Here is a 26,184-nt window from a genome sequence, read left to right on the forward strand (position 1 = left end):
TTAGCATTGTGGAATGCATTTGACTTTCATTTGATTCAAAAAACTTTGTTTGAAAGTTTTTGACTTTCATTTCATTCAATTAGCTTTGTTAAATGCATTTGACTTTCATTTGATTCAAAAAGCTTTGTTTATATGTGTTTGACTTTCATTTGACTCAATTAGCTTTGTTGAATGTGTTTGACTTTCATTTGACCCAATTAGCATTGTGGAATGCAATTGACTTTCATTTGATTCAAAAAGCTTTGTTGAATGTATTTGACTTTCAATAGATTCTAAAAGATTTGTTGAAAGTGTTTGACTTTCATTTGACTCGATTAGATTTGTTGAATGCATTTGACTTTCATTTGATTCTAAAAGCTTTGTTTAAATGTGTTTGACTTTCATTTGACTCAATTAGCTTTGTTGAATGTGTTTGACTTTCATTTGATTGAAAAAGCTTTGTTTGAATGAATTTGACTTTCATTTGATTCTAAAAGCTTTGTCGAAAGTGTTTGACTTTTATTTGACTCAGTTAGCTTTATTGAATGCATTTGACTTTCATTTGATTCAAAAAGCTTTGTTTGAATGTGTTTGACTTTTATTTGACTCAATTAGCTTTGTTGAATGTGTTTGACTTTCATTTGACTCAATTAGCATTGTGGAATGCAATTGACTTTCATTTGATTCAAAAAGCTTTGTTTGGATGAATTTGAATTTCACTTGATTCTAAAAGCTTTGTTGAAAGTGTTTGACTTTCATTTGACTCAATTAGCTTTGTTGAATGCATTTGGCGTTCATTTGACTCAAAAAGCTTTGTTTAAGTGTGTTTAACTTTCATTTGACTCAATTAGCTTTGTTGAATGCATTTCACTTTCATTTGATGCAAAAAGCTTTGTTGGAATGTTTTTAACTTTCATTTGACTCAATTAGCTTTGTTGAATGCATTTCACTTTCATTTGATTCTAAAAGCTTTGTCGAAAGTGTTTGACTTTTATTTAACTCAATTAGCTTTGTTGAATGCATTTGACTTTCTTTTGATTCAAAAAGCTTTGTTTGAATGTGTTTGACTTTCATTTGACTTTCATTTGACTCAATTAGCATTGTGGAATGCAATTGGCTTTCATTTGATTCCAAAAGGTTTGTTTGAATGTATTTGACTTTCATTTGAATCCAAAAGCTTTGTTGAAAGTGTTTGACTTTCATTTGACTCAATTAGCTTTGTTGAATGCATTTGGCGTTCATTTGACTCAAAAAGCTTTGTTTAAGTGTGTTTAACTTTCATTTGACTCAATTAGCTTTGTTGAATGCATTTCACTTTCATTTGATTCAAAAAGCTTTGTTGGAATGTTTTTGACTTTCATTTGACTCAATTAGCTTTGTTGAATGTGTTTGACTTTTATTTGACTCAATTAGCTTTGTTGAAAGTGGTTGACTTTCATTTGACTCAATTAGCTTTGTTGAATGCATTTCACTTTCATTTGATTCAAAAAGCTTTGTTGGAATGTTTTTGACTTTCATTTGACTCAATTAGCTTTGTTGAAAGTGTTTGACTTTTATTTGACTCAATTAGCTTTGTTGAAAGTGGTTGACTTTCATTTGACTCAATTAGCTTTGTTGAATGTGTTTGACTTTCATTTGACTCAATTAGAGCATTGTGGAATGCAATTGACTTTCAATTGATTCAAAAAGGTTTGTTTGAATGTATTTGACTTTCATTTGAATCTAAAAGCTTTGTTGAAAGTGTTTGACTCTCATTTGACTCTATTAGCTTTGTTGGATGCATTTGACGTTCATTTGATTCAAAAGGCATTGTTTAAATGTGTTTGACTTTCATTTGACTCAATTAGCTTTGTTGAATGTGTTTGACTTTCATTTGATTCACAAAGCTTTGTTTGAATGAATTTAACTTTCATTTGATTCTAAAAGCTTTGTTGAAAGTGTTTGACTTTTATTTGACTCAATTAGCTTTATTGAATGCATTTGACTTTCATTTGATTCAAAAAGCTTTGTTTGAATGTGTTTGACTTTCATTTGACTCAATTAGCTTTGTTGAATGTGCTTGACTTTCATTTGACTCAATTAGCATTGTGGAATGCAATTGACTTTCATTTGATTCAAAAAGGTTTGTTTGAATGTGTTTGACTTTCATTTGACTCAATTAGCTTTGTTGAATGTGTTTGACTTTCATTTGATTCACAAAGCTTTGTTTGAATGAATTTAACTTTCATTTGATTCTAAAAGCTTTGTTGAAAGTGTTTGACTTTTATTTGACTCAATTAGCTTTATTGAATGCATTTGACTTTCATTTGATTCAAAAAGCTTTGTTTGAATGTGTTTGACTTTCATTTGACTCAATTAGCTTTGTTGAATGTGCTTGACTTTCATTTGACTCAATTAGCATTGTGGAATGCAATTGACTTTTATTCGATTCAAAAAGGTTTGTTTGAATGTGTTTGACTTTCATTTGACTCAATTAGCTTTGTTGAATGTGTTTGACTTTCATTTGACTCAATTAGCATTGTGGAACGCAATTGACTTTCATTTGATTCAAAAAGCTTTGTTTGGATGAATTTGACTTTCATTTGATTCTAAAAGCTTTGTTGAAAGTGTTTGACTTTCATTTGACTCAATTAGCTTTGTTGAATGCATTTGGCGTTCATTTGACTCAAAAAGTTTTGTTTAAGTGTGTTTAACTTTCATTTGACTCAATTAGCTTTGTTGAATGCATTTCACTTTCATTTGATTCTAAAAGCTTTGTCGAAAGTGTTTGACTTTTATTTGGCTCAATTAGCTTTGTTGAATGCATTTGACTTTCATTTGATTCAAAAAGCTTTGTTTGAATGTGTTTGACTTTCATTTGACTCAATTAGCTTTGTTGAATGTGTTTGACTTTCATTTGACTCAATTAGCATTATGGAATGCAATTGGCTTTCATTTGATTCCAAAAGGTTTGTTTGAATGTATTTGACTTTCATTTGAATCCAAAAGCTTTGTTGAAAGTGTTTGACTTTCATTTGACTCAATTAGCTTTGTTGAATGCATTTGCCGTTCATTTGACTCAAAAAGCTTTGTTTAAGTGTGTATAACTTTCATTTGACTCAATAAGCTTTGTTGAATGCATTTCACTTTCATTTGATTCAAAAAGCTTTGTTGGAATGTTTTTGACTTTCATTTGACTCAATTAGCTTTGTTGAATGTGTTTGACTTTTATTTGACTCAATTAGCTTTGTTGAAAGTGGTTGACTTTCATTTAACTCAATTAGCTTTGTTGAATGCATTTCACTTTCATTTGATTCAAAAAGCTTTGTTGGAATGTTTTTGACTTTCATTTGACTCAATTAGCTTTGTTGAAAGTGTTTGACTTTTATTTGACTCAATTAGCTTTGTTGAAAGTGGTTGACTTTCATTTGACTCAATTAGCTTTGTTGAATGTGTTTGACTTTCATTTGACTTAATTAGCATTGTGGAATGCAATTGACTTTCAATTGATTCAAAAAGGTTTGTTTGAATGTATTTGACTTTCATTTGAATCTAAAAGCTTTGTTGAAAGTGTTTGACTCCCATTTGACTCTATTAGCTTTGTTGAATGCATTTGACGTTCATTTGATTCAAAAGGCATTGTTTAAATGTGTTTGACTTTCATTTGACTCAATTAGCTTTGTTGAATGTGTTTGACTTTCATTTGATTCACAAAGCTTTGTTTGAATGAATTTAACTTTCATTTGATTCTAAAAGCTTTGTTGAAAGTGTTTGACTTTTATTTGACTCAATTAGCTTTATTGAATGCATTTGACTTTCATTTGATTCAAAAAGCTTTGTTTGAATGTGTTTGACTTTCATTTGACTCAATTAGCTTTGTTGAATGTGCTTGACTTTCATTTGACTCAATTAGCATTGTGGAATGCAATTGACTTTCATTTGATTCAAAAAGGGTTTGTTTGAATGTGTTTGACTTTCATTTGACTCAATTAGCTTTGTTGAATGTGTTTGACTTTCATTTGACTCAATTAGCATTGTGGAACGCAATTGACTTTCATTTGATTCAAAAAGCTTTGTTTGGATGAATTTGACTTTCATTTGATTCTAAAAGCTTTGTTGAAAGTGTTTGACTTTCATTTGACTCAATTAGCTTTGTTGAATGCATTTGGCGTTCATTTGACTAAAAAAGCTTTGTTTAAGTGTGTTTAACTTTCATTTGACTCAATTAGCTTTGTTGAATGCATTTCACTTTCATTTGATTCTAAAAGCTTTGTCGAAAGTGTTTGACTTTTATTTGGCTCAATTAGCTTTGTTGAATGCATTTGACTTTCATTTGATTCAAAAAGCTTTGTTTGAATGTGTTTGACTTTCATTTGACTCAATTAGCTTTGTTGAATGCATTTGGCGTTCATTTGACTCAAAAAGCTTTGTTTAAGTGTGTTTAACTTTCATTTGACTCAATTAGCTTTGTTGAATGCATTTCACTTTCATTTGATGCAAAAAGCTTTGTTGGAATGTTTTTAACTTTCATTTGACTCAATTAGCTTTGTTGAATGCATTTCACTTTCATTTGATTCTAAAAGCTTTGTCGAAAGTGTTTGACTTTTATTTGACTCAATTAGCTTTGTTGAATGCATTTGACTTTCATTTGATTCAAAAAGCTTTGTTTGAATGTGTTTGACTTTCATTTGACTTTCATTTGACTCAATTAGCATTGTGGAATGCAATTGGCTTTCATTTGATTCCAAAAGGTTTGTTTGAATGTATTTGACTTTCATTTGAATCCAAAAGCTTTGTTGAAAGTGTTTGACTTTCATTTGACTCAATTAGCTTTGTTGAATGCATTTGGCGTTCATTTGACTCAAAAAGCTTTGTTTAAGTGTGTTTAACTTTCATTTGACTCAATTAGCTTTGTTGAATGCATTTCACTTTCATTTGATTCAAAAAGCTTTGTTGGAATGTTTTTGACTTTCATTTGACTCAATTAGCTTTGTTGAATGTGTTTGACTTTTATTTGACTCAATTAGCTTTGTTGAAAGTGGTTGACTTTCATTTGACTCAATTAGCTTTGTTGAATGCATTTCACTTTCATTTGATTCAAAAAGCTTTGTTGGAATGTTTTTGACTTTCATTTGACTCAATTAGCTTTGTTGAAAGTGTTTGACTTTTATTTGACTCAATTAGCTTTGTTGAAAGTGGTTGACTTTCATTTGACTCAATTAGCTTTGTTGAATGTGTTTGACTTTCATTTGACTCAATTAGCATTGTGGAATGCAATTGACTTTCAATTGATTCAAAAAGGTTTGTTTGAATGTATTTGACTTTCATTTGAATCTAAAAGCTTTGTTGAAAGTGTTTGACTCTCATTTGACTCTATTAGCTTTGTTGGATGCATTTGACGTTCATTTGATTCAAAAGGCATTGTTTAAATGTGTTTCACTTTCATTTGACTTAATTAGCTTTGTTGAATGTGTTTGACTTTCATTTGATTCACAAAGCTTTGTTTGAATGAATTTAACTTTCATTTGATTCTAAAAGCTTTGTTGAAAGTGTTTGACTTTTATTTGACTCAATTAGCTTTATTGAATGCATTTGACTATCATTTGATTCAAAAAGCTTTGTTTGAATGTGTTTGACTTTCATTTGACTCAATTAGCTTTGTTGCATGTGCTTGACTTTCATTTGACTCAATTAGCATTGTGGAATGCAATTGACTTTCATTTGATTCAAAAAGGTTTGTTTGAATGTGTTTGACTTTCATTTGACTCAATTAGCTTTGTTGAATGTGTTTGACTTTCATTTGATTCACAAAGCTTTGTTTGAATGAATTTAACTTTCATTTGATTCTAAAAGCTTTGTTGAAAGTGTTTGACTTTTATTTGACTCAATTAGCTTTATTGAATGCATTTGACTTTCATTTGATTCAAAAGGCTTTGTTTGAATGTGTTTGACTTTCATTTGACTCAATTAGCTTTGTTGAATGTGCTTGACTTTCATTTGACTCAATTAGCATTGTGGAATGCAATTGACTTTCATTTGATTCAAAAAGGTTTGTTTGAATGTGTTTGACTTTCATTTGACTCAATTAGCTTTGTTGAATGTGTTTGACTTTCATTTGACTCAATTAGCATTGTGGAACGCAATTGACTTTCATTTGATTCAAAAAGCTTTGTTTGGATGAATTTGACTTTCATTTGATTCTAAAAGCTTTGTTGAAAGTGTTTGACTTTCATTTGACTCAATTAGCTTTGTTGAATGCATTTGACGTTCATTTGACTCAAAAAGCTTTGTTTAAGTGTGTTTAACTTTCATTTGACTCAATTAGCTTTGTTGAATGCATTTCACTTTCATTTGATTCTAAAAGCTTTGTCGAAAGTGTTTGACTTTTATTTGGCTCAATTAGCTTTGTTGAATGCATTTGACTTTCATTTGATTCAAAAAGCTTTGTTTGAATGTGTTTGACTTTCATTTGACTCAATTAGCTTTGTTGAATGTGTTTGACTTTCATTTGACTCAATTAGCATTATGGAATGCAATTGGCTTTCATTTGATTCCAAAAGGTTTGTTTGAATGTATTTGACTTTCATTTGAATCCAAAAGCTTTGTTGATAGTGTTTGACTTTCATTTGACTCAATTAGCTTTGTTGAATGCATTTGGCGTTCATTTGACTCAAAAAGCTTTGTTTAAGTGTGTATAACTTTCATTTGACTCAATAAGCTTTGTTGAATGCATTTCACTTTCATTTGATTCAAAAAGCTTTGTTGGAATGTTTTTGACTTTCATTTGACTCAATTAGCTTTGTTGAATGCATTTGACTTTCATTTGATTCAAAATGCTTTGTTTGACTTTCATTTGACATAATTAGCATTGTTGAAAGTGTTTAACTTTCATTATACTCAATTAGCTTTGTTGAATGCCTTTGACTTTCATTTGATTCAAAAAGCTTTGTTTGAATGTGTTTGACTTTATTAGTCTCAATTAGTTTTGTTGAAAGTGTTTGACTTTTATTTGACTCAATTAGCTTTGTTGAATGCATTTGAATTTCATTTGATTCAAAATGCTTTATTTGAATGTGTTTGACTTTCATTTGACTCAATTAGCTTTGTTGAATGTGTTTGACTTTTATTTGACTCAATTAGCATTGTGGAATGCATTTGACTTTCATTTGATTCAAAAAACTTTGTTTGAAAGTGTTTGACTTTCATTTCATTCAATTAGCTTTGTTAAATGCATTTGACTTTCATTTGATTCAAAAAGCTTTGTTTATATGTGTTTGACTTTCATTTGACTCAATTAGCTTTGTTGAATGTGTTTGATTTTCATTTGACCCAATTAGCATTGTGGAATGCAATTGACTTTCATTTGATTTAAAAAGCTTTGTTGAATGTATTTGACTTTCAATTGATTCTAAAAGATTTGTTGAAAGTGTTTGACTTTCATTTGACTCGATTAGATTTGTTGAATGCATTTGACTTTCATTTGATTCTAAAAGCTTTGTTTAAATGTGTTTGACTTTCATTTGACTCATTTAGCTTTGTTGAATGTGTTTGACTTTCATTTGATTGAAAAAGCTTTGTTTGAATGAATTTGACTTTCATTTGATTCTAAAAGCTTTGTCGAAAGTGTTTGACTTTTATTTGACTCAATTAGCTTTGTTGAATGCATTTGACTTTCATTTGATTCAAAAAGCTTTGTTTGAATGTGTTTGACTTTTATTTGACTCAATTAGCTTTGTTGAATGTGTTTGAATTTCATTTGACTCAATTAGCATTGTGGAATGCAATTGACTTTCATTTGATTCAAAAAGCTTTGTTTTGATGAATTTGACTTTCATTTGATTCTAAAAGCTTTGTTGAAAGTGTTTGACTTTCATTTGACTCAATTAGCTTTGTTGAATGCATTTGGCGTTCATTTGACTCAAAAAGCTTTGTTTAAGTGTGTTTAACTTTCATTTGACTCAATTAGCTTTGTTGAATGCATTTTACTTTCATTTGATTCTAAAAGCTTTGTCGAAAGTGTTTGACTTTTATTTGACTCAATTAGCTTTGTTGAATGCATTTGACTTTCATTTGATTCAAAAAGCGTTGTTTGAATGTGTTTGATTTTCATTTGACTCAATTAGCTTTGTTGAATGTGTTTGACTTTCATTTGACTCAATTAGCATTGTGGAATGCAATTGGCTTTCATTTGATTCCAAAAGGTTTGTTTGAATGTATTTGACTTTCATTTGAATCCAAAAGCTTTGACTCAATTAGCTTTATTGAATGCATTTGGCGTTCATTTGACTCAAAAAGCTTTGTTTAAGTGTGTTTAACTTTCATTTGACTCAATTAGCTTTGTTGAATGCATTTCACTTTCATTTGATTCAAAAAGCTTTGTTGGAATGTTTTTGACTTTCATTTGACTCAATTAGCTTTGTTGAATGTGTTTGACTTTTATTTGACTCAATTAGCTTTGTTGAAAGTGGTTGACTTTCATTTGACTCAATTAGCTTTTTTGAATGCATTTCACTTTCATTTGATTCAAAAAACTTTGTTGGAATGTTTTTGAATTTCATTTGACTCAATTAGCTTTATTGAAAGTGTTTGACTTTTATTTGACTCAATTAGCTTTGTTGAAAGTGGTTGACTTTCATTTGACTCAATTACCTTTGTTGAATGTGTTTGACTTTCATTTGACTCAATTAGCATTGTGGAATGCAATTGACTTTCAATTGATTCAAAAAGGTTTATTTGAATGTATTTGACTTTCATTTGAATCTAAAAGCTTTGTTGAAAGTGTTTGACTCTCATTTGACTCTATTAGCTTTGTTGAATGCATTTGACGTTCATTTGATTCAAAAGGCAAAAATGTGTTTGACTTTCATTTGACTCAATTAGCTTTGTTGAATGTGTTTGACTTTCATTTGATTCACAAAGCTTTGATTGAATGAATTTAACTTTCATTTGATTCTAAAAGCTTTGTTGAAAGTGTGTGACTTTTATTTGACTCAATAAGCTTTATTGAATGCATTTGACTTTCATTTGATTCAAAAAGCTTTGTTTGAATGTGTTTGACTTTCATTTGACTCAATTAGCTTTGTTGAATGTGATTGACTTTCATTTGACTCAATTAGCATTGTGGAATGCAATTGACTTTCATTTGATTCAAAAAGGTTTGTTTGAATGCATTTGACTTTCATTTGAATCTAAAAGCTTTGTTGAAAGTGTTTGACTTTCATTTGACTCAATTAGCTTTGTTGAATGCATTTAACGTTCATTTGATTCAAAAAGCTTTGTTTAAATGTGTTTGACTTTCATTTGACTCAATTAGCTTTGTTGAATGCATTTCACTTTCATTTGATTCAAAAAGCTTTGTTTGAATGTTTTTTACTTTCATTTGACTCAATTAGCTTTGTTGAACGCATTTGACTTTAATTTGATTCAAAATGCTTTGTTTGACTTTCATTTGACTCAATTAGCTTTGTTCAATGTGTTTGACTTTCATTTGATCTAATTAGCTTTGTTGAATGCATTTCACTTTCATTTAATTCAAAAAGCTTTGTTTGAATGTATTTGACTTTCATTTGATTTTAAAGGCTTTGTTGAAAGTGTTTGACTTTCATTTGATTCAATTACCTTTGTTGAATGCATTTGACTTTCATTTGATTCTAAAAGCTTTGTTAAAAGTGTTTGACTTTCATTTGACTCAATTAGCATTGTGGAACGCAATTGACTTTCATTTGATTCAAAAAGCTTTGTTTGGATGAATTTGACTTTCATTTGATTCTAAAAGCTTTGTTGAAAGTGTTTGACTTTCATTTGACTCAATTAGCTTTGTTGAATGCATTTGGCGTTCATTTGACTAAAAAAGCTTTGTTTAAGTGTGTTTAACTTTCATTTGACTCAATTAGCTTTGTTGAATGCATTTCACTTTCATTTGATACAAAAAGCTTAGTTTGAATGTTTTTGGCTTTTATTTGACTCAATTAGCTTTATTAAATGCATTTGACTTTCATTTGATTCAAAAAGCTTTGTTTGAATGTATTTGACTTTCATTTGATTCTAAAAGCTTTGTTGAAAGTGTTTGACTTTCATTTGACTCAATTCGCTTGGTTGAATGCATTTGACATTCATATGATTCAAAAAGCTTTGTTTGAATGTGTTTAACTTTCATTTGACTCAATTAGGTATGTTGAATGTGTTTGACTTTCATTTGACTCAAATAGCATTGTGGTATACAATTAACTTTCATTTGATTCAAAAAGATTTGTTTGAATGTATTTGACTTTCAATTGATTTTAAAAGCTTTGTTGAAAGTGTTTAACTTTTATTATACTCAATTAGCTTTGTTTAAATGTGTTTGACTTTCATATGATTCAAAAATCTTTGTTTGAATGTGTTTGACTTTCATTTGACTCAATTAGGTTTGTTGAATGTGTTTGACTTTCACTTGACTCAATTAGCATTGTGGAATGCAATTGACTTTGATTTGTTTCAAAAAGCTTTGTTTGAATGTATTTAACTTTCAATTGATTTTAAAAGCTTTGTTAAATATGTTTAACTTTCATTATACTCAATTAACTTCGTTTAATGCACTTGACTTTCATTTGACTTAATTAGCTTTGTTGAATGTGTTTGACTTTCATTTGACTCAATTAGCATTGTGGAATGCAATTGACTTTCATTTGATTCAAAAAGCTTTGTTTGAATGTATTTGACTTTCATTTGATTCAAAAAACTTTGTTTGAAAGTGTTTGACTTTCATTTGATTCAATTAGCTTTGTTGAATGCATTTAACTTTCATTTGATTCAAAAAGCTTTGTTTGAATGTGTTTGACTTTCATTTGACTCAATTAGCTTTGTTGAATGTGTTTGACTTTCATTTGACTCAATTAGCATTGTGGAATGCAATTGACTTTCATTTGATTCAAAAAGCTTCGTTTGAATGAGTTTGACTTTCATTTGATTCTAAAAGCTTTGTTGAAAATGTTTGACTTTTTTTGACTCAATTAGCTTTTTTGTATGCATTTGACTTTCATTTGATTCACAAAGCTTTGTTTGAATGTGTTTGACTTTCATTTGACTCAATTAGGTTTGTTGAATGTGTTTGACTTTCTTTTGACTCAATTAGAATTGTGGAATACAATTGACTTTCATTTCATTCAAAAAGCTTTGTTTGAATGTATTTGACTTTCATTTGATTTTAAAAGCTTTGTTGAAAGTGTTTAACTTTCATTATACTCAATTACCTTTGTTGAATGCATTTGACTTTCATTTGATTCAAAAAGCTTTGTTTGAATGTGTTTGACTTTCATTAGTCTCAATTAGTTTTGTTAAAGTGTTTGACTTTTATTTGACTCAATTAGCATTGTGTAATGCATTTGACTTTCATTTGATTCATAAAACTTTGTTTGAAAGTGTTTGACTTTCATTTCATTCAAATAGCTTTGTTAAATGCATTTGACTTTCATTTGATTCAAAAAGCTTTGTTTGTATGTGTTTGACTTTCATTTGACTCAATTAGCTTTGTTGAATGTGTTTGACTTTCATTTGACCCAATTAGCATTGTGGAATGCAATTGACTTTCATTTGATTCAAAAAGCTTTGTTGAATGTATTTGACTTTCAATTGATTCTAAAAGATTTGTTGAAAGTGTTTGACTTTCATTTGACTCGATTAGATTTGTTGAATGCATTTGACTTTCATTTGATTCTAAAAGCTTTGTTTAAATGTGATTGACTTTCATTTGACTAAATTAGCTTTGTTGAATGTGTTTGACTTTCATTTGATTCAAAAAGCTTTGTTTGAATGAATTTGACTTTTATTTGATTTTAAAAGCTTTGTCGAAAGTGTTTGACTTTTATTTGACTCAATTAGCTTTGTTGAATGCATTTGACTTTCATTTGATTCAAAAAGCTTTGTTTGAATGTGTTTGACTTTCATTTGACTCAATTAGCATTGTTGAATGTGTTTGACTTTCATTTGACTCAATTAGCATTGTGGAACGCAATTGACTTTCATTTGATTCAAAAAGCTTTGTTTGGATGAATTTGACTTTCATTTGATTCTAAAAGCTTTGTTGAAAGTGTTTGACTTTCATTTGACTCAATTAGCTTTGTTGAATGCATTGGGCGTTCATTTGACTCAAAAAGCTTTGTTTAAGTGTGTTTAACTTTCATTTGACTCCATTAGCTTTGTTGAATGCATTTCACATTCATTTGATTCTAAAAGCTTTGTCGAAAGTTTTTGACTTTTATTTGACTCAATTAGCTTTGTTGAATGCATTTGACTTTCATTTGATTTAAAAAGCTTTGTTTGAATGTGTTTGACTTTCATTTGACATAATTAGCTTTGTTGAATGTGTTTGACTTTCATTTGACTTAATTAGCATTGTGGAATGCAATTGGCTTTCATTTGATTCCAAAAGGTTTGTTTGAATGTATTTGAGTTTCTTTTGAATCCAAAAGCTTTGTTGAAAGTATTTCACTTTCATTTGACTCAATTAGCTTTGTTGAATGCATTTGGCGTTCATTTGACTCAAAAAGCTTTGTTTAAGTGTGTTTAACTTTCATTTGACTCAATTAGCTTTGTTGAATACATTTCACTTTCATTTGATTCAAAAAGCTTTGTTGGAATGTTTTTGACTTTCATTTGACTCAATTAGCTTTGTTGAATGCATTTGACTTTCATTTGATTAAAAATGCTTTGTTTGACTTTCATTTGACATAATTAGCATTGTTGAAAGTGTTTAACTTTCATTATACTCAATTAGCTTTGTTCAATGCCTTTGACTTTCATTTGATTCAAAAAGCTTTGTTTGAATGTGTGTGACTTTTATTAGTCTCAATTAGTTTTGTTGAAAGTGTTTGACTTTTATTTGACTCAATTAGCTTTGTTGAATGCATTTGAATTTCATTTGATTCAAAATGCTTTGTTTGAATGTGTTTGACTTTCATTTGACTCAATTAGCTTTGTTAAATGTGTTTGACTTTTATTTGACTCAATTAGCATTGTGGAATGCATTTGACTTTCATTTGATTCAAAAAACTTTGTTTGAAAGTGTTTGACCTTCATTTGATTCAATTAGCTTTGTTAAATGCATTTGACTTTCATTTGATTCAAAAAGCTTTGTTTATATGTGTTTGACTTTCATTTGACTCAATTAGCTTTGTTGAATGTGTTGGACTTTCATTTGACCCAATTAGCATTGTGGAATGCTGTTGACTTTCATTTGATTCAAAAAGCTTTGTTGAATGTATTTGACTTTCAATTGATTCTAAAAGCTTTGTTGAAAGTGTTTGACTTTCATTTGGCTCGATTAGCTTTGTTGAATGCATTTGACTTTCATTGATTCAAAAAGCTTTTTTAAATGTGTTTGACTTTCATTTGACTCAATAAGCTTTGTTGAATGTGTTTGACTTTCATTTGATTCAAAAAGCTTTGTTTGAATGAATTTGACTTTCATTTGATTCTAAAAGCTTTCTCGAAAGTGTTTGACTTTTATTTGACTCAATTAGCTTTGTTGAATGCATTTGACTTTCATTTGATTCAAAAATCTTTGTTTGAATGTGTTTGACTTTCATTTGACTCAATTAGCTTTGTTGAATGTGTTTGACATTCTTTTGACTCAATTAGCATTGTGGAATGCAATTGACTTTCATTTGATTCAAAAACCTTTGTTTGGATGAATTTGACTTTCATTTGATTCTAAAAGCTTTGTTGAAAGTGTTTGACATTTTTAACTCAATTAGCTTTGTTGTATGCATTTGACTTTCATTTGATTCACAAAGCTTTGTTTGAATGTGTTTGACTTTCATTTGACTCAATTAGGTTTGTTGAATGAGTTTGACTTTCATTTGACTCAATTAGCATTGTGGAATGTAATTGACTTTCATTTGTTTCAAAAAGCTTTGTTTGAATGTATTTAACTTTCATTTGATGTTAAAAGCTTTATTGAAAGTGTTTAACTTTCATTATACTCAATTAGCTTTGTTGAATGCATTTGACTTTCATTTGATTCAAAAAGCTTTGTTTGAATGTGTTTGACATTCATTTGACTCAATTAGGTTTGTTGAATGTGTTTGACTTTCATTTGACTCAATTAGCATTGTGGAATGCAATTGACTTTCATTTGATTCTAAAAGCTTTGTTTGAATGTATTTGACTTTCATTTGTTTCTAAAAGCTTTGTTGAAAGTGTTTGACTTTTATTTGACTCAATTAGCTTTATTGAATGCATTTGACTTTCATTTGATTCAAAAATCTTTGTTTGAATGTGTTTGACTTTCATTTGACTCAATTAGCTTTGTTGAATGTGCTTGACTTTCATTTGACTCAATTAGCATTGTGGAATGCAATTGACTTTCATTTGATTCAAAAAGGTTTGTTTGAATGCATTTGACTTTCATTTGAATCTAAAAGCTTTGTTGAAAGTGTTTGACTTTCATTTGACTCAATTAGCTTTGTTGAATGCATTTAACGTTCATTTGATTCAAAAAGCTTTGTTTAAATGTGTTTGACTTTCATTTGATTCAATTACCTTTGTTGAATGCATTTGACTTTCATTTGATTCTAAAAGCTTTGTTAAAAGTCTTTGACTTTCATTTGACTCAATTAGCTTTGTTGAATGCATTTCACTTTCATTTGATACAAAAAGCTTAGTTTGAATGTTTTTGGCTTTTATTTGACTCAATTAGCTTTATTAAATGCATTTGACTTTCATTTGATTCGAAAAGCTTTGTTTGAATGTATTTGACTTTCATTTGATTCTAAAAGCTTTGTTGAAAGTGTTTGACTTTTATTTGACTCAATTCGCTTGGTTGAATGCATTTGACATTCATATGATACAAAAAGCTTTGTTTGAATGTGTTTAACTTTCATTTGACTCAATTAGGTATGTTGAATGTGTTTGACTTTCATTTGACTCAAATAGCATTGTGGTATACAATTAACTTTCATTTGATTCAAAAAGATTTGTTTGAATGTATTTGACTTTCAATTGATTTTAAAAGCTTTGTTGAAAGTGTTTAACTTTTATTATACTCAATTAGCTTTGTTTAAATGTGTTTGATTTTCATATGATTCAAAAATCTTTGTTTGAATGTGTTTGACTTTCACTTGACTCAATTAGCATTGTGGAATGCAATTGACTTTGATTTGTTTCAAAAAGCTTTGTTTGAATGTATTTGACTTTCAATTGATTTTAAAAGCTTTGTTGAATATGTTTAACTTTCATTATACTAAATTAACTTTGTTTAATGCACTTGACTTTCATTTGACTTAATTAGCTTTGTTGAATGTGTTTGACTTTCATTTGACTCAATTAGCATTGTGGAATGCAATTGACTTTCATTTGATTCAAAAAGCTTTGTTTGAATGTATTTGACTTTCATTTGATTCAAAAAACTTTGTTTGAAAGTGTTTGACTTTCATTTGATTCAATTAGCTTTGTTGAATGCATTTAACTTTCATTTGATTCAAAAAGCTTTGTTTGAATGTGTTTGACTTTCATTTGACTCAATTAGCTTTGTTGAATGTGTTTAACTTTCATTTGACTCAATTAGCATTGTGGAATGCAATTGACTTTCATTTGATTCAAAAAGCTTTGTTTGAATGAGTTTGACTTTCATTTGATTCTAAAATCTTTGTTGAAAGTGTTTGACTTTTTTTGACTCAATTAGCTTTTTTGTATGCATTTGACTTTCATTTGATTCACAAAGCTTTGTTTGAATGTGTTTGACTTTCATTTGACTCAATTAGGTTTGTTGAATGTGTTTGACTTTCTTTTGACTCAATTAGAATTGTGGAATACAATTGACTTTCATTTCATTCAAAAAGCTTTGTTTGAATGTATTTGACTTTCATTTGATTTTAAAAGCTTTGAACTTTCATTATACTCAATTACCTTTGTTGAATGCATTTGACTTTCATTTGATTCAAAAAGCTTTGTTTGAATGTGTTTGACTTGCATTTGATTCAATTAGCTTTGTTAAATGCATTTGACTTTCATTTGATTCAAAAAGCTTTGTTTATATGTGTTTGACTTTCATTTGACTCAATTAGCTTTGTTGAATGTGTTTGACTTTCATTTGACCCAATTAGCATTGTGGAATGCAATTGACTTTCATTTGATTCAAAAAGCTTTGTTGAATGTATTTGACTTTCAATTGATTCTAAAAGATTTGTTGAAAGTGTTTGACTTTCATTTGACTCGATTAGATTTGTTGAATGCATTTGACTTTCATTTGATTCTAAAAGCTTTGTTCAAATGTGATTGACTTTCATTTGACTAAATTAGCTTTGTTGAATGTGTTTGAGTTTCATTTGATTCTAAAAGCTATGTTTGAATGAATTTGACTTTCATTTGATTTTAAAAGCTTTGTCGAAGGTGTTTCACTTTTATTTGACTCAATTAGCTTTGTTGAATGCATTTGACTTTCATTTGATTCAAAAAGCTTTGTTTGAATGTGTTTGACTTTCATTTGACTCAATTAGCTTTGTTGAATGTGTTTGACTTTCATTTTACTTAATTAGCATTGTGGAATGCAATTGGCTTTCATTTGATTCCAAAAGGTTTGTTTGAATGTATTTGACTTTTATTTGAATCCAAAAGCTTTGTTGAAAGTTTTTGACTTTCATTTGACTCAATTAGCTTTGTTGAATGCATTTGGCGTTCATTTGACTCAAAAGGCTTTGTTTAAGTGTGTTTAATTTTCATTTGACTCAATTAGCTTTGTTGAATACATTTCACTTTCATTTGATTCAAAAAGCTTTGTTGGAATGTTTTTGACTTTCATTTGACTCAATTAGCTTTGTTGAATGCATTTGACTTTCATTTGATTCAAAATGCTTTGTTTGACTTTCATTTGACATAATTAGCATTGTTGAAAGTGTTTAACTTTCATTATACTCAATTAGCTTTGTTCAATGCCTTTGACTTTCATTTGATTCAAAAAGCTTTGTTTGAATGTGTTTGACTTTCATTAGTCTCAATTAGTTTTGTTGAAAGTGTTTGACTATTATTTGACTCAATTAGCTTTGTTGAATGCATTTGAATTTCATTTGATTCAAAGTGCTTTGTTTGAATGTGTTTGACTTTCATTTGACTCAATTAGCTTTGTTGAATGTGTTTGACTTTTATTTGACTCAATTAGCATTGTGGAATGCATTTGACTTTCATTTGATTCAAAAAACTTTGTTTGAAAGTGTTTGACTTTCATTTGATTCAATTAGCTTTGTTAAATGCATTTGACTTTCATTTGATTCAAAAAGCTTTGTTTATATGTGTTTGACTTTCATTTGACTCAATTAGCTTTGTTGAATGTGTTTGACTTTCATTTGACCCAATTAGCATTGTGGAATGCAATTGACTTTCATTTGATTCAAAAAGCTTTGTTGAATGTATTTGACTTTCAATTGATTCTAAAAGCTTTGTTGAAAGTGTTTGACTTTCATTTGACTCGATTAGCTTTGTTGAATGCATTTGACTTTCATTGATTCAAAAAGCTTTTTTAAATGTGTTTGACTTTCATTTGACTCAATAAGCTTTGTTGAATGTGTTTGACTTTCATTTGATTCAAAAAGCTTTGTTTGAATGAATTTGACTTTCATTTGATTCTAAAAGCTTTGTCGAAAGTGTTTGACTTTTATTTGACTCAATTAGCTTTGTGGAATGCATTTGACTTTCATTTTATTCAAAAATCTTTGTTTGAATGTGTTTGACTTTCATTTGACTCAATTAGCTTTAATGAATGTGTTCGACTTTCATTTGATTCAAAAAGCTTTGTTTGAATGAATTTGACATTCATTTGATTCTAAAAGCTTTGTTGAAAGTGTTTGACTTTTACTTTTCTCAATAAGCTTTGTTGAAAGTGGTTGACTTTCATTTGACTCAATTAGCTTTGTTGAATGTGTTTGACTTTCATTTGACTCAATTAGCATTGTTGAATGTGCTTGACTTTAATTTGACTCAATTAGCATTGTGGAATACTATTGACTTACATTTGATTCAAAAAGCTTTGTTTTAATGTATTTGACTTTCATTTGATTCAAAAAGCTTTGTTTATATGTGTTTGACTTTCATTTCACTCAATTAGCTTTGTTGAATGTGTTTTGACTTTCATTTGACCCAATTAGTATTGTGGAATGCAAATGACTTTCATTTGATTCAAAAAGCTTTATTGAATGTATTTGACTTTCATTTGATTCTAAAAGCTTTGTTGAAAGTGTTTGACTTTCATTTAACTCGATTAGCTTTGTTGAATGCATTTGACTTTCATTTTATTCAAAAAGCTTTGTTTAAATGTGTTTGACTTTCATTTGACTCAAGTAGCTTTGTTGAATGTGTTTGACTTTCATTTGATTCAAAAAGCTTTGTTTGAATGAATTTGACTTTCATTTGATTCTAAAAGCTTTGTTGAAAGTGTTTGACTTTTATTTGACTCAATTACCTTTGTTAAAAGTGGTTGACTTTCATTTGACTCAATTAGCTTTGTTTGAATGTGTTTGACTTTCATTTGACTCGATTAGCTTTGTTGAATGCATTTGACTTTCATTTTATTCAAAAAGCTTTTTTAAATGTGTTTGACTTTCATTTGACTCAATAAGCTTTGTTGAAAGTGTTTGACTTTCATTTGATTCAAAAAGCTTTGTTTGAATGAATTTGACTTTCATTTGATTTTAAAAGCTTTGTCGAAAGTGTTTGACTTTTATTTGACTCAATTAGCTTTGTTGAATGCATTTGACTTTCATTTAATTCATAAAGCTTTGTTTAAATGTGTTTGACATTTATTTGACTCAATTAGCTTTGTTGAATGTGTTTGACTTTCATTTGATTCAAAAAGCTTTGTTTGAATACATTTTACATTCATTTGATTCTAAAAGCTTTGTTGAGAGTGTTTGACTTTTACTTTTCTCAATAAGCTTTGTTGAAAGTGGTTGACTTTCATTTGACTCAATTAGCTTTGTTGAATGTGTTTGACTTTCATTTGACTCAACTAGCTTTGTTGAATGTGCTTGACTTTAATTTGACTCAATTAGCATTGTGGAATGCAATTGACTTTCATTTGATTCAAAAAGGTTTGTTTGAATGTATTTGACTTTCATTTGAATCTAAAAGCTTTGTTGAAAGTGTTTGACTTTCATTTGACTCAATTAGCTTTGTTGAATGCATTTGAAGTTCATTTGATTCAAAAAGCTTGATTTAAATGTGTTTGACTTTCATTTGACTCAATTAGCTTTGTTGAATGCATATCACTTTCATATGATTCAAAAAGCTTTGTTTTAATGTTTTTGACTTTCATTTGGTTCACAAAGCTTTATTAAATGTATTTGACTTTCATTTGGTTCACAAAGCTTTGTTTAAATGTGTTTGACTTTCATTTGACTCAATTAGTTTTGTTGAATGTGTTTGACTTTCCTTTGACTCAATTAGCATTGTGGAATGCAATTGACTTTCATTTGATTCAAAAAGATTTGTTTGAATGTATTTGACTTTCGTTTGATTCTCAAAGCTTTGTTGAAAGTGTTTGACTTTCATTTGACTCAATTAGCTTTGTTGAATGTATTTGACTTTCATTTGATGAAAATAGCTTTGTTTGAATGTGTTTGACTTTCATTTGGCTCAATTAACTTTGTTAAATGTGTTTGACTCTCATTTGACTCAATTAGCATTGTAAAATACAATTGACTTTCATTTGATTCAAAAAGCTTTGTTTTAATGTATTTGACTTTCATTTGATTCTAAAAGCTTTGTTGAATGTGTTTCACTTTCATTTGACTCAATTAGCATTGTGCAATGCAATTGACTTTCATTTTATTATAAACGCTTTGTTGAAAGTCTTTGACTTTCATTTGACTCAATTAGCTTTGTTGAATGCATTTGACTTTCATTTGATTCAAAAAGCTTTGTTTATATGTGTTTGACTTTCATTTGACTCAATTAGCTTTGTTGAATGTGTTTTGACTTTCATTTGACCCAATTAATATTTAAGAATGCAATTGACTTTCATTTGATTCGAAAAGCTTTGCTGAATGTATTTGACTTTCATTTGATTCTAAAAGCTTTCATTTTATTCAAAAAGCTTTGTTTAAATGTGTTTGACTTTCATTTGACTCAAGTAGCTTTGTTGAATGTGTTTGACTTTCATTTGATTTAAAAAGCTTTGTTTGAATGAATTTGACTTTCATTTGATTCTAAAAGCTTTGTTGAAAGTGTTTGACTTTTATTTCACTCAATTAGCTTTGTTGAAAGTGGTTGACTTTCATTTGACTCAATTAGCTTTGTTGAATGTGTTTGACTTTCATTTGACTCAATTAGCATTGTGGAATGCAATTGACTTTCAATTGATTCAAATAGGTTTTTTTGAATGTATTTGACTTTCATTTGAATCTAGAAGCTTTGTTGAAAGTGTTTGACTCTCATTTGACTCTATTAGCTTTGTTGAATGCATTTGACGTTCATTTGATTTAAAAAGCATTGTTTAAATGTGTTTGACTTTCATTTGACTCAATTAGCTTTGTTGAATGTGTTTGACTTTCATTTGATTCAAAAAGCTTTGTTTGAATGAATTTAACTTTCATTTGATTCTAAAAGCTTTGTGGAAAGTGTTTGACTTTTATTTGACTCAATTAGCTTTATTGAATTCATTTGACTTTCATTTGATTCAAAAAGCTTTGTTTGAATCTGTTTGACTTTCATTTGACTGAATTAGCTTTGTTGAATGTGCTTGACTTTCATTTGACTCAATTACCATTGTGGAATGCAATTGACTTTCATTTGATTCAAAAAGGTTTGTTTGAATGTATTTGACTTTCATTTGAATCTAAAAACTTTTTTGAAAGTGTTTGACTTTCATTTGACTCTATTAGCTTTGTTGAATGCATTTGACGTTCATTTGATTCAAAAAGCATTGTTTAAATGTGTTTGACTTTCATTTGACTCAATTAGCTTTGTTGAATGCATTTCACTTTCATTTGATTCAAAAAGCTTTGTTTGAATGTTTTTGACTTTTATTTGACTCAATTAGCTTTGTTGAATGCATTTGACTTTAATTTGATTCAAAATGCTTTGTTTGACTTTCATTTGACTCAATTAGCTTTGTTCAATGTGTTTGACTTTCATTTGACTCAATTAGCTTTGTTGAATGCATTTCACTTTCATTTGATTCAAAAAGCTTTGTTTGAATGTATTTGACTTTCATTTGATTTTAAAAGCTTTGTTGAAAGTGTTTGACTTTCATTTGACTCAATTACCTTTGTTGAATGCATTTGACTTTCATTTGATTCAAAAAGCTTTGTTTAAAAGTTTTTGACTTTCATTTAACTCAATTAGCTTTGTGGAATGTGTTTGACTTGCATTTGATTCAAAATGCTTTGTTAGAATGTATTTGACATTCATTTGATTCTAAAAGCTTTGTTACAAGTGTTTGACTTTCATTTGACTCAATTAGCTTTGTTGAATGCATTTCACTTTCATTTGATACAAAAAGCTTAGTTTGAATGTTTTTGGCTTTCATTTGACTCGATTAACTTTATTAAATGCATTTGACTTTCATTTGATTCGAAAAGCTTTGTTTGAATGTTTTTGACTTTCATTTGATTCTAAAAGCTTTGTTGAAAGTGTTTGACTTTCATTTGACTCAATTAGCTTGGTTGAATGCATTTGACATTCATATGATTCAAAAAGCTTTGTTTGAATGTGTTTAACTTTCATTTGACTCAATTAGGTTTGTTGAATGTGTTTGACTTTCATTTGACTGAAAAAGCATTGTGGAATACAATTGACTATCATTTAATTCAAAAAACTTTGTTTGAAAATGTTTGACTTTCATTTGATTCAAAAAACTTTGTTTGAAAGTGTTTGACTTTCATTTGATTCAATTAGCTTTTTTAAATGCATTTGACTTTCATTTGATTCAAAAAGCTTTGTTTATATGTGTTTGACTTTCATTTGACTCAATTAGCTTTGTTGAATGTGTTTGACTTTCATTTGACCCAATTAGCATTGTGGAATGCAATTGACTTTCATTTGATTCTAAAAGCTTTGTTGAATGTATTTGACTTTCAATTGATTCTAAAAGATTTGTTGAAAGTGTTTGACTTTCATTTGACTCGATTAGATTTGTTGAATGCATTTGACTTTCATTTGATTCTAAAAGCTTTGTTTAAATGTGTTTGACTTTCATTTGACTCACTTAGCTTTGTTGAATGTGTTTGACTTTCATTTGATTCAAAAAGCTTTGTTTGAATGAATTTGACTTTCATTTGATTCTAAAAGCTTTGTTGAAAGTGTTTGACTTTTATTTGACTCAATTAGCTTTGTTGAATGCATTTGACTTTCATATGATTCAAAAAGCTTTGTTTGAATGTGTTTGACTTTCATTTGACTCAATTAGGTTTGTTGAATGTGTTTGACTTTCATTTGACTCAATTAGCATTGTGGAATGCAATTGACTTTCATTTGATTTAAAAAGCTTTGTTTGAATGTATTTGACTTTCATTTGATTCTAAAAGCTTTGTTGAAAGTGTTTGACTTTCATTTGATTCAAAAAGCTTTGTTTGAATGAATTTGACTTTCATTTGATTTTAAAAGCTTTGTCGAAAGTGTTTGACTTTTATTTGACTCAATTAGCTTTGTTGAATGCATTTGACTTTCATTGAATTCAAAAAGCTATGTTTAAATGTGTTTGACATTTATTTGACTCAATTAGCTTTTATGAATGTGTTTGACTTTTATTTGATTCAAAAAGCTTTGTTTGAATGAATTTGACATTCATTTGATTCTAAAAGCTTTGTTGAAAGTGTTTGACTTTTACTTTTCTCAATAAGCTTTGTTGAAAGTAGTTGACTTTCATTTGACTCAATTAGCTTTGGTGAATGTGCTTGACTTTAATTTGACTCAATTAACATTGTGGAATGCAATTGACTTTCATTTGATTCAAAAAGGTTTGTTTAAATGTATTTGACTTTCATTTGAATCTAAAAGCTTTGTTGAAAGTGTTTGACTTTCATTTGACTCAATTAGCTTTGTTGAATGCATTTGACGTTCATTTGATTCAAAAAGCTTGATTTAAATGTGTTTGACTTTCATTTGACTCAATTAGCTTTGTTGAATGCATTTCACTTTCATATGATTCAAAAAGCTTTGTTTTAATGTTTTTGACTTTCATTTGACTCAATTAGTTTTGTTGAATGCATTTGACTTTCATTTGATTCATAATGCTTTGTTTAAATGTGTTTGACTTTCATTTGACTCAATTAGCTTTGTTGAATGTGTTTGACTTCCATTTGATTCAAAAAGCTTTGTTTGAATGAATTTGACTTTCATTTGATTCTAAAAGCTTTGTTGAAAGTGTTTGACTTTTATTTTTCTCAATAAGCTTTGATGAAAGTGGTTGACTTTCATTTGACTCAATTAGCTTTGTTGAATGTGTTTGACTTTCATTTGACTCAATTAGCTTTGTTGAATGTGCTTGACTTTAATTTGACTCAATTAGCATTGTGGAATGCAATTGACTTTCATTTGATTCAAAAAGGTTTGTTTGAATGTATTTGACTTTCATTTGAATCTAAAAGCTTTGTTGAAAGTGTTTGACTTTCATTTGACTCAATTAGCTTTGTTGAATGCATTTGACGTTCATTTGATTCAAAAAACTTGATTTAAATGTGTTTGACTTTCATATGACTCAATTAGCTTTGTTGAATGCATTTCATTTTCATTTGATTCAAAAAGCTTTGTTTGAATGTATTTGACTTTCATTTGACTCAATTAGCTTTATTAAATGCATTTGACTTTCATTTGATTCAAAATGCTTAGTTTGAATGTGTTTGACTTTCATTTGACTCAATTAGCTTTGTTGAATGTGTTTGACTATCATTTGTCTCAATTAGCTTTGTTGAATGTGTTTGACTTTCATTTGTCTCAATTAGCTTTGTTGAATTTTTTTGACTTTCATTTGACTCAATTAGCATTGTGGAATGCAATTGACATTCATTTGATTCAAAAAGCTTTGTTTGAAAGTGTTTGACTTTCATTTGACTCAATTAGCTTTATTAAATGCATTTGACTTTCATTTGGTTCAAAAAGCTTTGTTTAAATGTGTTTGACTTTCATTTGACTCAATTAGATTTGTTGAATGTGTTTGACTTTCATTTAACTCAATTAGCATTGTGGAATGCAATAGACTTTCATTTGATTCAAAAAGATTTGTTTGAATGTATTTGACTTTCGTTTGATTCTCAAAGATTTGTTGAAAGTGTTTGACTTTCATTTGACTCAATTAGCTTTGTTGAATGCATTTGACTTTCATTTGATTAAAAAAGCTTTATTTGAATGTGTTTGACTTTCATTTGACTCAATTATCTTTGTTAAATGTGTTAGACTTTCATTTGACTCAATTAGCATCGTGGAATGCAATTGACTCTTATTTGATTAAAATAGCTTAGTTTTAATGTATTTGACTTTCATTTGATTCTAAAAGCATTGTTGAATGTGTTTGACTTACATTTTACTCAATTAGCATTGTGGATGAAAATTGACTTGCATTTGATTAAAAAAACTTTGTTAGAAATTTTTTGACTTTCATTTGATTCTAAAAGCTTTGTTGAAAGTCTTTGACTTTCATTTGATTTTAAATGCTTGGTTTAATGCATTTGACTTTCATATGATTCAAAAAGCTTTGTTTGAATGTGTTTGACTTTCATTTGACTCAATTAGGTTTGTTGAATGTGTTTGACTTTCATTTGACTCAATTAGGTTTGTTGAATGTGTTTGACTCAATTAGCATTGTGGAATGCAATTGACTTTCATTTGATTCAAAAAGCTTTGTTTGAATGTATTTGAATTTCAATTTATTTTAAAAGCTTTGTTGAAAGTGTTTAACTTTCATTATACTCAATTAGCTTTGTATAATGCATTTGACTTTCATTTGATTCTAAAAGCTTTGTTGAAAGTGTTTGACTTTCATTTGACTCAATTAGCTTTGTTGAATGTGTTTGACTTTCATTTAACCCAATTAGCATTGTGGAATGCAATTGACTTTCATTTGATTCAAAAAGCTTTGTTGAATGTATTTGACTTTCATTTGATTCTAAAAGCTTTGTTAAAAGTGTTTGACTTTCATTTGACTCGATTAGCTTTGTTGAATGCATTTGACTTTCATTTGATTCAAAAAGCTTTGTTTAAATGTGTTTGACTTTCATTTGACTAAATTAGCTTAGTTAAATGTGTTGGACTTTCATTTGATTCAAAAAGCTTTGTTTGAATGAATTTGCCTTTCATTTGATTCTAAAAGCTTTGTTGAAAGTGTTTGACTTTTATTTGACTCAATTAGCTTTGTTGAGAGTGTTTGACTTTTATTTGACTCAATTAGCTTTGTTGAATGTGTTTGACTTTCATTTGACTCAATTAGCTTTGTTGAATGCATTTGACTTTCATTTGATTCAAAAAGCTTTGTTTGAATGTGTTTGACTTTCATTTGACTCAATTAGCTTTATTGAATGTGTTAGACTTTCATTTGACTCAATTACCATTGTGGAATGCAATTGACTTTCATTTGATTCAAAAAGCTTTGTTTTAAAGTGTTTGACTTTCATTTGACTCAATTAGCTTTATTAAATGTATTTGACTTTCATTTGGTTCACAAAGCTTTGTTAAATGTGTTTGACTTTCATTTGACTCAATTAGTTTTGTTGAATGTGTTTGATTTTCATTTGACTCAATTAGCATTGTGGAATGCAATTGACTTTCATTTGATTCAAAAAGATTTGTTTGAATGTATTTGACTTTCGTTTGATTTTCAAAGCTTTGTTGAAAGTGTTTGAATTTCATTTGACTCAATTAGCTTTGTTGAATGTATTTGACTTTCATTTGATGAAAATAGCTTTGTTTGAATGTGTTTGACTTTCATTTGACTCAATTAACGTTGTTGAATGTGTTTGACTTTCATTTGACTCAATTAGCATTGTGGAATACAATTGACTTTCATTTGATTCAAAAAGCTTTGTTTGAATGTATTTGACTTTCATTTGAATCTAAAAGCTTTGTTGAAAGTGTTTGACTTTCATTTGACTCAATTAGCTTTGTTGAATGCATTTGACGTTCATTTGATTCAAAAAACTTGATTTAAATGTGTTTGACTTTCATATGACTCAATTAGCTTTGTTGAATGCATTTCATTTTCATTTGATTCAAAAAGCTTTGTTTGAATGTATTTGACTTTCATTTGACTCAATTAGCTTTATTAAA

The sequence above is a fragment of the Chenopodium album genome, chromosome 26 (genome assembly GCF_948465745.1).
Source record: "Chenopodium album chromosome 26, dcCheAlbu1.1, whole genome shotgun sequence".
In the NCBI taxonomy this organism is placed as follows: domain Eukaryota; kingdom Viridiplantae; phylum Streptophyta; class Magnoliopsida; order Caryophyllales; family Amaranthaceae; genus Chenopodium; species Chenopodium album.